Genomic DNA, 16013 nt, shown 5'->3' with positions numbered 1-16013 from the left:
AGAATGGGTGGCTACCAAAGGGACAGAAGGGAAGAAGAAAATGGCCGACTGGTTGGTAGTAGATGGTGACTGGACATCTGGTGACTGCTTGATGAAAAAATGTGCTCCTGGAAGCTACACGATGTACCTCACTAAAACAAAAAGCAAAACAAAACAAAACAAAAAAAACCCCAACTAATTCCATGCTGATTCACAGCAATAAAAAAGTGCAATTACATACTATTATTGAAGCCTTACTACATTCTAAACACTTTGAGCACCTTACCATGTTCTCACTAGAACCTCATTGCCCAACTAGCTTTCTGTTTATTTTATTTAGGCAGAAACAAATAATTTAAGGAACATGCTTATAGTTACACAGCTGGTAAGTGGCAGCCCTGGAACTCAACGCCAAGCAGTCTGACTCAAGATCGATGTCCGCAGAGACTACTTGCCTCCCTGATGACCTACTTCGACCAGTACACATCAAGTTCCCACAATGCTCTGTCTCAGTGAGAGAGACAATCTGTGTTCTCACCATTGGTGACAGCTAACCTAACCTCTAAACTGCTTCAACACTTGGAAATCACAAAGTCATTTTCAATGATAAAGATCACACCTCATTTTTTTTAAAGATTTATTTATTTATGCATACCAGAGCTGGGGTATAGGCCAGAGGCAGGGGGGAGGGAGAGACAATTCACCAGAGACAGAGTGGGGAGCAGAACAGGCAGAGTGACTGAAACTACACTGCGGAGGGGAGCAGCGGGTGAGACAGGAGAGGTCTGCTGCGTCGTGTGAGTCATTTCTCTGGTGGTCCGGGCAATCGAACTTGTGCTGCAGTGACTGGCGATAGCTTGATAGTGCTGTCTTTAACACTTGCGCCACCAGGGAGGCCCCACACCTCATTTTTACATGTGATTTTTTTCTAAACTATCAGGAAATGTTCTAGGCTCTGCCTACTTTAATATTTCATTTTAAAGTTCATGGAACTATTAAAGGGAAGCTATCTTCTCACCCCAAGAATCTTGTCCAGCATACAATAAAGGATCTCTATGATTAAAAAGGTCCTTTTTTCCCTGTGCATCAATGAATTAGTGGATTAGTGGTGGTGTTGATGGGAAAGAGTACTACTCTCCACCCAGCAAACATACTCATCCTTCAGACTCCTGTTGGGATGGCACTTCTTCAGAAGACTTCTGGTCCCCTGTACACACCCCTGACTAAATCACTAATCCAATTTTGTAGCTTTCAATACCATCTAAATGATGTCAATTCCCAACTTTATATCTCCCACCCAAACTCAGTTAAAGTATTTATCTTTGGATGACTTACAAGCTCTTCAAGTTTAATATGTCCTAAACTGAACCTCTCATCTGTATCCCAAAATTCTACTCCACCCTCAAACTTTCCATCTCAATTGATGGTCCCTGCACTCTTCAGTTAACCAGATCAAATCCCTGACAATCACTGCTGACTTCTCTTTACCTCATCAGTCTCATCCAATCATCAGGAAATCCTGTTGGTTCTACACAACCCAGCTGGAGTTCTACCACTTCTCATACCTCTACTATACAACCCTGGATTGCTGGCGTCCTACCTTCCCTCTTTTACTGCGTAGAAGATTATTCAAACACAACAGTAAAAGTGATACTCTCATAAGAAGATGATGTCTTATTTCCCTATTCAGTCACATCAGCCTCCACTTGTTACTTAAACTCACCAGATACGTTCTTGTTTCACAGACTTTGCACATGCTACTCCCCACCTACAGCTCTCTCCCTTGTTTCTTTCAAGTTTTCAGGCATATGCTGCCTTCTCAGTGAGAGACTCTGTGACTGCAGTATTAAAAATCTCACATTCCTCTCAATTCTGCTTCTCTCCCTCTTCTGCTTTATATTTCTCCACAGCACTTAATTTCCAATACACTATAAAATTAATGTATTGCTTTGTTGTGTTCCTCAAAAGAATTGTCCAACTGGGCAGAAATCTTTGCCATTTAGTTCATGGTGAACTCTCTAGGACCTAGAACAGTACCTGACGCAGAGTGGTCTGTCGACAAGCACTTGTTGAATGAATCAAGTCAGTCACCCATTATTGATCACTTAGCATTGTATCTTTCTATTACCTTTCAAATAATTATAATTTTTTGTTCTTGCTAATTATGATTGTTTACTTAATGAACACCTAAATAATAAGTAACATGAGCCCTGGGACAGGGTCTTCATCCCCAACACCTGGCAGAGTGCCCATTACTTAGCAGAAACTTACTAACATTTGCTGGACAAAGAAGGAGTTAGTGTAAGCTCTCTATTTCTGACAATGCTACAAGCAGATCGCCTGTTCCTGTAAGTGCCCTGATGAGACACTAAAGGGTTTAATACATTAGGAGGAGACTGAAAACCTAGGTGAGAACCAACCAGGTGACAAGGTGCCTAAGGTAAGTGTCTGGGTGGTTACACCTAAGTACAGGTGGGCAGGGCTCTCTGTATGTAGGGGATCGAGTTTGGAATATATTTTTTCTTTTTTTTTTTCCTTTCCCATGACTAAAACAGTATCGCCTTTCTTAAAAGGTTTGCTTAGATAAAGGAGTATCAAAACTTCTTCCAGGAATAAGAAAAAAGAACATTCTAAGATTATTTTAGCTTATTCCAGACAGAAAAACCAAGTTATAGACCTGAACTGTCTGAGAGCAAGAAGAGAATTAAGACCATTTTTCAGGCCCGAGAATGATCTGGTTTTGCATTTTTATTTTAAAATACTTGCAGATATATTTTATTACCCCTCACACAATATTACCCCTTTTCCTAGAGTTTTCTTTAAATCATAGCATTAAGTTTGCTTTAACAAAAATGGAAAAAGTGGGTTTCCTATTGGTGTTATACTGCCATCTAGTGACCGCAAAATGTATGACTCACCTGCACAAATGAAAGGCAAGTGGCTGCTTCCCCCACAAAATCGTCGGTGGAGCTTGTCAAGATCCATTAGCCACCCCTTCCCAGAAAACCACTGAATTAGAGTCCTCTCTAAACCAATCTTTGCTCCTGACATGTCCCAGCCTGAAAAACAGACCTTTATATGTATTATATTCCCTGTCCCAAATAGGTGCTTAATAAATCATTTCAGGCGGATTCACATAGGAAATACCCCATATGGGGATGTAATTCATTAATGCCTCTTCTACCTCAGATTTCATAGCAATCAAGGGCTGTTCCACGTCAGGTGAACCTCAAAAACTTTCCTATCACTTCAGTGTAGAAAAGTTGTGAAGCCATTATTGATGAAAGGCATAAGGAAACTTCTTTCCATTTAAATGTATGTGAACACAAATATTTCTTCAGTAGTTCTTCATATTTTCTGGCATTGACTACAGTTACAAAACACCCAAGTTATGAAAAGTAATTTATCTTCTAATGTATTTACATTATTGTACTCAACTGATTCTTTACCCCTGTAAATGACTATTTAGCTTTTATTCATTAAAAAAAGTCAAGATTACAATATACAGAGGCATACCCATAAGACCACAAATCTATAGAAAATTATTTTTCTGCTAAGTAAGACCAAACTTCTAGTTTATCTGCCTTTCCTTTCTCACCACACTTTCTTTGTGACTTATCTATTTGATTATTTTCATCTTCTTAACAACTTCCACACTCATTTCTAAAGAGAACATAGAAGAGTATATAATACAGAAATCAGACTATATTCACAAATGTGCTTTTCACATAAACAAAAAGAGGTTGGTGCACCCTTGAAAGATCACCTTGTCTGGCTAATATCTGGCATGTATACAGCTAGAAAAGGCCTCCAATTTTAAACTTCCAGGGAAAACCTCTCTGGAAGAATAAAAGCACATTTACAAAATTAAACAGAGAATGGTGCTACAGGCCTTATAACCTGCAATTGTTTCTATTTTTTAAAAAGTAGACAGATTTCTTCCATTTTGCAACAAAAACTCCACTAAACTAAAAATTAAGAATAAGTGCAATTAAATTCTAACCACCAGGCCACCCCAGTGGCGCAGCCGGTTGAGCACAGTGCTATGAAGCTGTCCGCAGCCTCCACAGCGCAGGTTCGATTCCCAGCCGGCCAGGGAGATTCCCACATGGCGCGGCAGACCTCTCCTGTTGCACCCCGCTGCTCCCCTCAGCAGTGTATTTCAGTCCGTCTGCCTGTTCTGTTCCCCGTTCTGTCTCTGGTGAATCCTCTCACCCTCCCACACCTCTGGCCTGTACACCAGCTATTTTGTATAAATAAAAACCTAAAAAAAAAAATTCTAACCACCATTTGTTGTCTCTTCCCCTTACCCCTCCTTGTGATTTAAACATTAATTTTCCAAGTTGGAAAACTGGTCGTGTTACATCTCTAATAAAAATTCTCTGTGCCCCCCCAAGAGTGATAGTGGCATCACAAGCAAACATCTGTTGCTTCTTGAGAAAACACCCTGCTGGAAATGTCAGCACCTTGACCACGCCACCTAGACAGACTCGCACATCCTGAGACTCAATCTGAGTGCTTATATGAGGACATTCTTATTTTTATTCAATGAGAAAGAGAGTTTATCAGCACTGCATGCTATGTGAGGCCATTCAGAATGCAATAGCCATAAACCGAGTGGTTTATACACAACAGACATTTTACTTCCCACGTGGCTGAGAGGTCCAACATCAAGACATAAGCAGACTTGGTGACTAAAGAGAACCCTCCTCCTGGTTCATAGAAGGCCATCTTCTTGCTGTGTTCTCACATGAGAAGGGATGAGAGAGCTCTTCAGGGACCTCTTGTATAGGAGCAATGATCCCATTCATGAGGACTCCATCATAACAGATCATAATGATCTAATCATCTCCCAAACACACTCCCCACACCACCACACAGTGTTAGGATTTAATTTATGAATGAGGGGCATGGGGCATAAGCATCCAATCTATAGCGCATGTGCACAGTATATTTGCGTAAGCAAGATATTTCTAGAAACTACAAAACTAAAGACTGAGTCTTCTCTACTAAAGCAATATTACAGTAGCAAATAAAAATTAATTGATTTTATTTTGCCTTATCTTAATAACAAAAATTTTAAAATTATCCACAAATGTCATTACAGATATTATCACTATGTCATTATAATCCATGTCCTTTTTCAGTATTTGAGAGATATTTTTCCTTTTTCAAACAGAAGCTCTGACTTCATTTATTGACTACAGTAATTTTTTGGTAGTCTTTTTTGGCTTACTATGTATAGTATCATATCATCTGTAAACAGTGCTAGTTTTACTTCTTTTCAAATTTGGATTCTCTTACGCCTGTCTCTTATTTAACTGTTCCAGCTAGGACTTCCAATAAAACATTGAATAGCAGTAAGGAAACTCTGCATGCTTCCTGTCCTTTACCCAGAACACAGCTGGTGAACAGAACCTACATAACTAAAGGACTCTATATCAAATGTTTGCCACAAATTAAAGATTCTTTTTATCTCCCTTTCTTGTGTGTTTATAACATGAGAATAAAGCCTTTAGAGCAACGACACTAAGACAGTTAATGGAGGCAGGCACACATCTATGGAGGGGATTTATTGCCATAAATTCACAATGTGATGGGAGGAAAGCAAGCTGTCATATAAAACTTAAAATGAAGGGCTTCCCTAACTTACGACCTACTTTGGCACGGAAGTAGTAAAAGCATTAATGAATGGATCAAGTTCTTGACACTAAATGTGTGCGACATTTTTGTATCTGTTTGATATGATCTCTGGCTGGTACTGTTCTCACCCCTCCTGCCTTCTCAAACTGTAACTGCAGCCTCCCATCCTAGCTTAAGTGTTCTTCCACTGTGCTGCCGCTATCACAACCTAAGTGATGAAATAGCAGAATTTCTGATGGCAGACTAGACATCTGACTCTTGAGCTCTGTATTTACTGAGGGGTGTATTTTGTACTTTGATCAGGAAATATACACAAATTGTGTATAAACACAGTGATGGGCAGGTGTTTGTGCCTAGACTAGATGCTGTGGACTCTTTCTTACCCTACTGTAGCAGCTCAGCAGGTAAAGGCCCTTTTCCTAGGTCCTGTCACAGTGTGTTCTTTCACTCCTCACTCTTTGGTGTCTTCATTTTCATTCCCACTGCCTTCACCCCAGGACGAATGGCAATCATGTTGTACATAACACGCAACAAATTCCCAGCAAGTCTGCCTGTTTGTGATCTCTCCCTTCCTACTCCCGTCATCAGTCTTTCAGGAGTGCTGCTCTCCTCTTGCCACCCTCTGTGCAAGGAACTTCAGTAGCTCTGTGTGACAGGCTGACATTTAAGACAGAAACAAAGACAGGCCAATCTTGGAACAGTGCTGCAATACCTGGGAAGATGGAAACCCTCTACTCAAATTGTTAACCAAATAGCTAGAAGGGTAAGAAGAGATAGAATGGAGGCAAGCTGCAGGGTGCAGTAACCACCCCTAGGGCCAAGGGAACAAACAGAAGAGGCTAAAATCATTAAAACTGAGAAAACTGGAGGATGACTGAATGGTTGATAATTACAACTTCTTTCTTCCATTTCTAATTCCATGAATGTCCTCTAATTCCAGGATGTCCTCAGTAGAGTTCTTTTTTTTAAAATCATACAAATATTTAATTATTCTTTGTTTTCAAATGGAAGTAAGTACAGAACTATTTTTAAAATTGTATTTTAACAATTTAAACAAAATATCATCTAAGTTGGTACTTTCTGTGGTGATGGATGCCGATACATTGTTATTTCAGTTTCACATTATATAGGGCAAAAGTTCTCTTATTCTTGGTATTTATGGCTTTTATTGGTTTTCACAGTTTTCACAGATTAAAGTATGAATTTGGACTTGATTTATAAAAATAATTTGCAGTTCCACCATCGAGATGCTGTGTGTGTACTCTCTATGTACTGGGATTTCATGGACATTAGAGTTCTCAATCATATGCCTGAAGGGTCTGAATCCTCAGTAGCCTGCTTCAGTTGCTACAGTTTTCCATTAATATTTACAAATGGCTATGGAAATACTAAGCACCACTCCAGAAAAATGCTGAGTTCCAGAGAGTGGTTATCTCCACTGTATAACACCAACCAATTCCCCCGCCTTTCCATACATAAGCTCTAGCATCCCTTTTTTCATAAGTGTTGGTATATGATGAGGATGAACATTATGGTTAAGATGATGCTAAAATATTATATCTACTAATATAGAAAGGACACTAATTATTAATATGGTAAATCTAAAAACAATGCACAGAAAAAGTGGAAATGGAATTTGTCTCAGTAAGTACATGCAAATTATAAAACTATATAATTTTAAAAACTATATAAACTATAAAAACTATATAATTTTATATATATATATAAACTATATATATATATATATATATAAAATTTTGTTCACATCTCAAAATCTGGGTTTGCCCAATTAGGTCCATAATGGTACTAAAAAGGAAAAGAGCATTTTTCATCAATGGAAAAGCAGTAATGTAGGCTGCATGTTCTGGATTCCAATTGGAATTCTGGTTTGTTTCATCCATGGCCAGTTGATAACCATGCCAAATATCCTTTACCTGAACGCTGACATGAGTAATTTCCACCTGAGAATAATGGGATATGTTGCCACAATTTGTTTTTCAAGTGTAATTTTTTTAGGCAAGTCAAGACAGTGTTTCCTCAGTTAAACTGTTTAGAAATAAATCCTATGATTGAGTTGATAATGATCTGCTAACACATCCAAACTCAATAAAAAGACAGCGAGAGATTCTAATACCACTTCATAAGAGGAAAAAATACCTACAGTCAGTGTGTACTGTTGGTTAATTTACCTACAGCAATTTTAAAGAAATTGTTTTATTTTTAAGATTAGACAAGATACATATAAAAACAAATTGACAGTAATTTAGTAAGTTATCCCAAAGCCCTTAGCTCTTCCTTTTGAAATCTTACAGCTATACAAAGATTTGCATTTGGCTTCATAAGATCTACATGCCAACTACCTCTGGATATCTGAACAGTCAAAGTAGCAGAGATTTATTTATGCCAAATACTAACATAACCAGAAAAAAAATATCTCCAAAGGGGACTCTCTAGTCTAAGCAGCCGTGTCCCGCCTATCTGACTTACTATTTCACTTGTGAACTGCTGATATCTGCCTAGCAGCAAGGATAAAAAGTCCTAATGTGAACCACAAGAGATACATTTTGAATGTATATAAACCTTCACACTGTCTACATTTTAGACTGAAAGCAACAGTGAAATCTATCTTGTAGACACTTTTCTTGTATTCCCAAGTTTCAAAACAGGACAGCACTAAATTTCAGATTTTCCATCAATAGTTGTGTAGAAAGACAGCCAAAGATCAGAGAATTGAAAAGTCAACCAAATTAGGTTAAGTCTGAGTTTCTGCCCTCTCACTTTGCTGCCTGTGTGAACTTAAACAACTATATTTACATGAAACATATAGTATACATACAAAAATGGAAAACATTAACATTACAATGTGGTCATTTAATTTTAAATACACCTGGGGGGGAAGCAAACATTGTTTAAAAATGAACAATGATGTAACATATATATAAATAAAAAATAAATACTCCTGGGGCCTCCCTGGTGGCACAGGGGTTAAGACGCAACCTATGAAGAAATCTGCAGTCACTGCAGCACGAGTTCGATTCCCGGCCGGCCAGGGAGAAACCCATATGGCAGGACAGCCCTCTCCTGTCTTGCCCGCTGCTCCCCTCAGCAGTGTACTTTGGTCTGTCTGCCTGTTCTGTCCCCCACTCTGTCTCTGGTGGATCCTCTCACCCCCCACATCTCTGGCCTGTACCCCAATTCTTGTATAAAAATAAATAAATCTTTACACTTGATCTTAGCCAAAAGGCCGAGAAGCGATAATAAATAAATCTTTAAAAAATAAATAAATACTCCTGTAAAAAACGATCTTTTCTATAATATTTTACTTATAAGTTAAAAGGGGAGGGGAACTAGAGATACATCTCTCTTACAAGCCATCCATTCCTCAGAGGAATATTTAATTTTTTTTTTTTTTAAGACAAAGACTCCCTATAAATCACTCACATCCTACCTTGGTATACTATAATTTGATAATCAAATTGCTTCACACCCAGCTAAGATATTCAGTAATAAAACATTTGATGGGAAAAGGTGCCTCCAGCACCTGGAACAGTTTCTGGGACACACAATAAAAGAGTGTGAGACCAAAGTCTTGGTCGCTCAAAGGAAGGACATCCCTCTGTAGCCAAAGACTAGCATGAGATACTTCAGGTACGTAAGGTGAGAGGAAGGGCTAATGAGATCCAGAAATGAATACAGAAGGGTAAAATCTAACTTAAAGTCTAGATAGAACTGGCCAAATCTAGCATGCCACTCGAGGCTTCCAACTATCAATACACAACAAACACCACAAGGCATAAACCATTTCCAAGTAAAACACCAAGTGTATTAGAATACACATATACTCAAGACAGTGCAAAACAATTTGGGGTTTACACTATATAACAAAGGAAATATAATTAAACTAATGATACTTTGTTGCTGTTTGTAATTTGAAATCAATCTTTCCATAAAATGGAGGAACAGTTGGGCAAATTAGATTTAGTAAGTATATGCTGAACTTACTTGAATTCTACACATTTGGTCAAGGTCTGGGAAAAAAGATGTATACCACAAATCAAAAAATTTAGATCCTAACTCAAAATGTCTTACTTAAATTCCTAAATGAAGAGTCCCCTGAGATGATGCAATGGTGTGATATATTTCTAAATTATATTTCTAACAGGCAGTGTGGAATAATGATAAGATCAAGACTTGGTAGCAGTCCTAGTGCTATCATTTGTATACCCTTTAGCTAGTTACTTAATCTCCCTTAGTCTCAGTTTGTCAAGTGTAAAGTAGGAATATTAATACATACCACAGCAAGCTGTTATGAGGTAAAAGTAGGAAAAGCGACTGGCATGTCATGAGCAGCCAGTGATCCATTTTCCTCCATCTCCTGACCCCCATGACAACATGCTCTGCTACCCTGACAGCTGATATACCTTTTATCTGGCCATGCAGTTCAAATGTTTGCTTTCAACAAGGCCAAGCTGCTGGCAAAACTGTCTCTTCAAGTTACTCAAAATGGTTAAACTTTAGGCTATCTGAAAAAGTCTTCAAGTAAAGCAGAATATGATTGCAGATTTTCTGGAGGATTACGATTGCATCTGTTGTTCCCTTTGAAGAGAAAGGATGGCGTGACTGAGCACAAATCCTCTCAGCGCTCCTGGGCACTGTGCAATATGAAACTTGTTGAGGGTGATTGCTTCACTGGACTATAATACATCAAACACCAACTGCAAACTGAAGTTTTTATTGCAGCTGTTCTAACATTTTGAAATTTCAGGAGCAACAATGCAACAGCAACAATGTAGAGGAAAGGTAAGTGTGATATTTTAATCTTATCACTCACCCCACTCACTGGGTTAATAAAATATAGACAAGAAGCCTTTGAAAATGGGACTTAAACCCCAAAGCTGGAGTCTTTGACTGTCCTATCTGGACCCACGAACACTAAAATGCTAGAGAGGGCTTAGCCATCTCGTCTTTTGATGGATGAAAGCCCTACCTCAGTACAGGTAAGGGCTGCCTAAAGATATGGAACAGATAAGATTTATGAGTCAACACCCCATCTCCTGCCACAAATCTACTGATCCAGCTCCTAAGATTGCCCAATCACTCTCTGAGTCCTGCTATTTCAGCCCCCTGGTGGGCTGACTTCTCTGTATTTCCTCCCTACTCCCTAGATGCTCTGCTTGTCCTTGTTTTTACTGCAAAATGCTTTGGCAATTTCTGCCCTAGTTGGGATATTCCTGGCAGGATACACTATAAGGTAACTAAAGGCATTTTATATTTTGTATATAGTTACATGTGTTAAAAGCATCTGAGTTCCATTTCTAGCTCTGCTTCTGGTGACATTTGATAGTTTACTTTGATAGTTTACTTACCAGGCGTTAGCTTGACTTATTTACTTTCTCTAAGTGAGCCATTCACCTTCTCTAAGCCTCAATTTCCTCATCTAAAATTAGAACTATCATACCTGCCTGTTTCATTTCACAGGATTGTAAAATAAAATGAATTTTATAAATATGTATGTGTATATGTGGGTATATGCGAGAAAGAATATATGAAAAAGCTTTGCAGATGATTGAATTTCTACCCCCCAGGAGATTGGACCTTTGTAAAGAGCTGAAGAAAGTAGTTGATAGGTCAAGTTGAATGTCCTTTAGTTCCCAGAACAGTCTATAAGTGGATCAGTGAATTTTCTCCTCTATGTCCACACAGTAATTTAATGTGTTCTCCATTTCTCTTTTAGGTATCATTTATTTTACACCTATACTTTCTCACTAGCACTTCTTCAGTCATAAAAACCCAACTGGAAGGTAAAAGCATCAAAGAGTTTTTAGAATACACAATACTTGACAGAGCAGGATGAGATCCCATCCCCCTTAAAGTCTTTTGTACTTTCAGTAACTCAATGACTCCTCTGTTTTCAACTCCTGGCGCTGTGTGGACACTCATCCTCCCTCCTTGGAGTCCTAGAGAAATGGCCCAGCTCCAGCCCTGGCCAACGTGGTCAAGCTCTGCTTCCCTTCCTGTACTGGTGAGCCAAGGTCTGGACACCCAGGAAGGAGGGATTTCCCTCAAGCCCTGCAGCCAGCTCTTGCTTTGTTTCCACCAGGCCCTGTCTGGCACTTCATTCCTCCAGCCTCAAGTAGACATGGGAAGGGAGAGAGGTTAGGGGGTTGTTCTCAAGGTCCCCCAGAAACTTCAATCAAACAAGAAGTCTACGATCAAACACTCCACGAACCAACAAAAGCTGCAAAAACTCCAAACCTCACACTCTTCCTTCCATTCTCCAGACCTTGACTGTTTGTCTCCTCCTGCTAAAGTCCCCCTCCCGCAGCATCCGCCTGAGCTCCCCTACTTGCCTTTAAAATTAGGAAAATGAGAAGAGAAGAAAGTGAATATTTAGCATCTGCTGCCTTAACCATTAACTGCATGTTCATCCTTTCATGGCCACGATGCAAAGACTATGGTGAGTGGAGTCAGATACAACCTACACCTGGTGTCCAGAGAGCTCCGTCCACTCACAGAGGAGGAAGGCGCAGAGCCCAGCTCTGACATGACGTTACCTCCATGGAAAGCTGTGAAATGGCTCCTAACTTGGTCCAGGTCGCTAAGGGCCAAGCCAGACACGCCATTCCTGTCCATTTTGATGAACGGTATGTAAGCAATGAATGGTTTGGTTCCAAATTACAAGAAGACCAATATGTCTCACCTGTGCCCTACCTCGGCCAAGGGCAAATGCAATTTCATAAGCAAAAAGAAGGGGATAAATGCAAATGTGAATCATTCCTAAAAGAAAAGACAGTTCTCCTGCAAAGGCCAATGCCACTTGACTACAATCAGTCCAAAAGAATAAACAGGAACAGGCTACATGTCTTCATCTGATGTGGCCCAGCGCCAACCTGTCAGAAACTTCATCTGCTCATGTAAGAGGTAGGGAAAATACAAATTTGGAAGAGAGTTTGGTCTGTAATTTAAAGAGACGGGAACAGACATTATCTCTAAACAAACTCGCTGTATTTGGTGTTGCAATCAGTCAGGGTCTGGCAGAGAACTAAGGGCACGCTCGGCTGGCTCAGGGGGAGAGTGTCATAAAGGGTTAACAGCTTGAGGGAAAGCAACAGTGATGGTGCTGCATGAGGGCCAGCACCAGCAGAGCCACCAGCTATGATCTGGGGCTAGGGAAAGAGAAAAGGCAGTTGTTAAGGCAAGGGTCGCCGGGACGGAGCTGTAAGATTTGGTGGAACACAGCCAACCCCATGCCAGCCAAGGAGATAGCCCAGGAAATAAACCCTCCTCCTAACCTCCAGTGTCTTGCTGAGCTTTCCTCTGGTGTCACCTCATCACAAGTCTGAGGACAAAGGAGCCCGGGGTACAGTCCAGAACAAAGTCTATCTGGAAGAATAAACAAAAAATAATTAGCACAAAGATTCCCTAGATGGTCTATATTCTGTAGGAATATGCCAAGTGTTATAGGTTGAATTGTGTCATCCAAAATAGGATGTTCAAGCTTTAAGTTGTGACGCATCTACTGACCAAGATATAAAAAGGGTTGTCAGCAACCACCAGAACTAGGAAGAAGCAAATAAGGATCCTTGCCTAGAAGCTTCAAAGAGAGTATGGTCCTGCCTGTCCCTTGGACTTCTAGGTCCCAGAACTAAGAGACATTAAATTTCTATTGTTTTAAGTCACCCAAATTTGTGGCAACTTAACAACAGTAGCCCTAGAAAACTAAGTGTCCTTGTATATAATGCACAAAGGAGCCTGGATCAGCATCAACTTGAAGGTGTTACTACGCTTCACACAAATAAGACAAATGAAAAAGAACTTCCCAAAGCAGTGATGTAACGGGCGGAAGGACACTGAGCTGGTTTTCTATGATCCCAAGCAGACAGGATAAAGGAGAGAGTCCTGGAGCCCTCGGTGGCTTTTGCAGGCTTTTATTGGGATTTACCAGGTACACAGCAGGCAGGGGTGCTGGGGGGCCAGGAGGCTGGCAGGCCTCCCAGCCCCCAGCAAGTCTTCCCTCTGTCTGGGCTCTCTGACGTTCTCTCACTTTCTCTCTGCTTCTCTCGCAGGTCTCCTTTGACCATTCATTCTGCTTCTGCTCCTCTGCATCTGCTGGCGTCCCTGTGATGCTCCCCTTAAAAGCCCAGTCTCAGCCCAGGTGAATCCCATCTACCTATGCCCACACCCTGCTCCAGGTGCCCGCCATCAGGCATGCACTCAGGACCACAAGGATCCATCATCTATCCTGATGGTGGGAGGGCAGAAAAGCCTGATACCTTTTACCTTACCCTACAAGTGATTTCAAGAGGGATAAATCATCCTTTTAAAATGGAAAGGGCAGAGTTTCTATTATTCACTGCTATTTGTGAATTGTATGCTGTTGATCACTCAGGCAATACAAACGTTCCTCTAACTACCAGGAGTGGGACATTTTTGTGACATCTTAGAAGCTTCCATAACAACAGTGGTTCCAAACAGTGGTTCTCAGCCACTGAGGGACTATATTGTCATTTGGCAATGTCTGAGGACATTTTTTGTTGTCAAAATCAAGAGGGTGTTATTTGTATCTACAGCATAGAGGCCAAGGATACTGTTAACCATCCTACAATACAAAGGCAGCCTCCAAAACAAAGAATTCTCCACTGCAAAATGTCAATAGCACTGAGGTTGAGAAACCCTTACTTATAGGAATATTCTAGGAATCGAAGATGGGAAAATGATTTATAATTGCTTTAGCAAGAACCCATTTTAACTCTAAGACATTTCTTCATAGGGTGCTTACATAAGGGCACATCTCAAGGAGGCTAAGAGACTAATTCTCACTACAAACTACAAACATAGGCTCCTTCATCCACCTCTCCCTCGTTAACAGCATTTTTAGCTAGGCTTTGCTTTCCCCATCTGTGATATGGGATCAAAAATAGTACACAGATTAGTTAGAGTAAAAGAGAAAACATAAGAAATGTGCCTAACATAATCCTTGCCATACAGTAACGTCTCCAATAATGCTGCTATTATTATCATCACCACTATTAACACCACAATTATTCCTACAATTACTACCCTCTGAGTGTCAGGGGCAATGCATCCCATCACTGCTTTATCCCATAGTAAACTCCCATCTTCATTCTCAGCTTTCTGTTTAATATCACCTGACTCGAAGAGATCTCTGCAAAATGAACTGCTTCTCTTAGACAAAAGTCTGAAACCAACCAAAAATCCACTGCCACAAAAACTATTAAACTACAATGAAATGCCAGATGAAAGTCTTATTTTTCCTGAATTACCAAACATCATTACCAAAAGTTCTCTATTTCCTTATTTTATAATTAAAAAAAAAAAATAAAAAACCCTACTCTGTATTTGGTTTTTCTTGGTTTGGCAAAAACAATCCTGAATTTTTCACTATTCAATTATGTGCTAAAAAAATGTTTCTATCATTTCATGGAAATTAAGCTGGTTCTATAAATATAATGAAGTGTTTTAAATTATCATAGATCTATTTAAAAGGCAGAAGGCTGCTTTCCCTAGATCATGAATCTGTGTAGAAAAAGACACTGAATCTAAGCAGAGGTTTAGAAACTTTATCTCAAGTAATTCTCATAAAAACTAGGCAAAGGAGGTGCATTTAGTTTTGTTTTTCGGATTCTGAAATTAAGTCTAAGAGATTAAATAACTCACCTGTAGGGGCAGGAATGGGCCACAGAGCAGGTTTTCTGATCCAGCAGTCCGGGTAAAGGAGGAGTCAGAATCTTTAGTGGCTTTTTGCAGGTCTTTGTATTGGGATTTACCCCGGTACACAGCAGGCAGGGGTGCTGGGGGACCGGGAGGCTGGCAGGCCTCCCAGCCCCCAGCAAGTCTTCACTCTATCTGGGTTCTCTTGCTTCTCTCTTGCTTCTCTTTCAGCTTCTCCTGGCGTCCCCGTGATGCTGCCCTTAAAAAACACCGTCTCAGCCCAGGTGAATCCCATCTACCTCTACCCACACCCTACTCCAGGTGCCCGCCATCAGGCATGCATTCAGGACCACAAGGATCCATCATCTATCCTGATGGCGGGAGGGCAGAAAAGCCTGATAACCTTTTACTTTACCCTACATACCAAACATGGTTTCTAAGGGATTGAGTCTAGCATGAACCCAGAGGCGGCCTGCTCAGAGCCCTTTTGACGACACTGTGCTCCCAACCAGCAGTCTGCACACTGGGCACTTACTCCTGACGCAGAGAAGAGCAACTGAAGATCACACCGGCACTAAAAAGGTCATCAGTGAATGTTCTTCACTGGGCCAAGTTCTCATCAAAGTTTCTCTCCCGACAGCTTTAAAAGTAACTTTGAAACAACTGCGGCCCTTGTTTTGTCACCAAATTTACAAATATTTGCCCCTTTATTTCACATG

General features: G+C 40.3%; 1 long non-coding RNA gene across 1 annotated transcript in view; it reads right to left on the bottom strand.

Annotated features, from left to right (window-relative positions):
• Positions 1 to 15492, bottom strand: part of LOC129146692 (uncharacterized) — an 88303-nt gene extending 72811 nt beyond the window's left edge. The window contains exons 1-2 of the long non-coding RNA XR_008553725.1: positions 15301 to 15492; positions 12915 to 13005 (exon numbers count right to left, since the gene is read on the bottom strand). This is a non-coding gene — a long non-coding RNA (uncharacterized LOC129146692). The remainder of the gene's footprint in view (positions 1 to 12914; positions 13006 to 15300) is intronic.
• Positions 15493 to 16013: the final 521 nt, after the last annotated feature.

This window comes from Talpa occidentalis, unplaced genomic scaffold (assembly GCF_014898055.3).
Source record: "Talpa occidentalis isolate TD23 unplaced genomic scaffold, MPIMG_talOcc4v2.1 talOcc4.4, whole genome shotgun sequence".
NCBI classification, from domain to species: domain Eukaryota; kingdom Metazoa; phylum Chordata; class Mammalia; order Eulipotyphla; family Talpidae; genus Talpa; species Talpa occidentalis.
The sequence above is the reverse complement of the archived record's forward strand: the minus strand, read 5'-3'. Positions and strand labels throughout refer to the sequence as shown.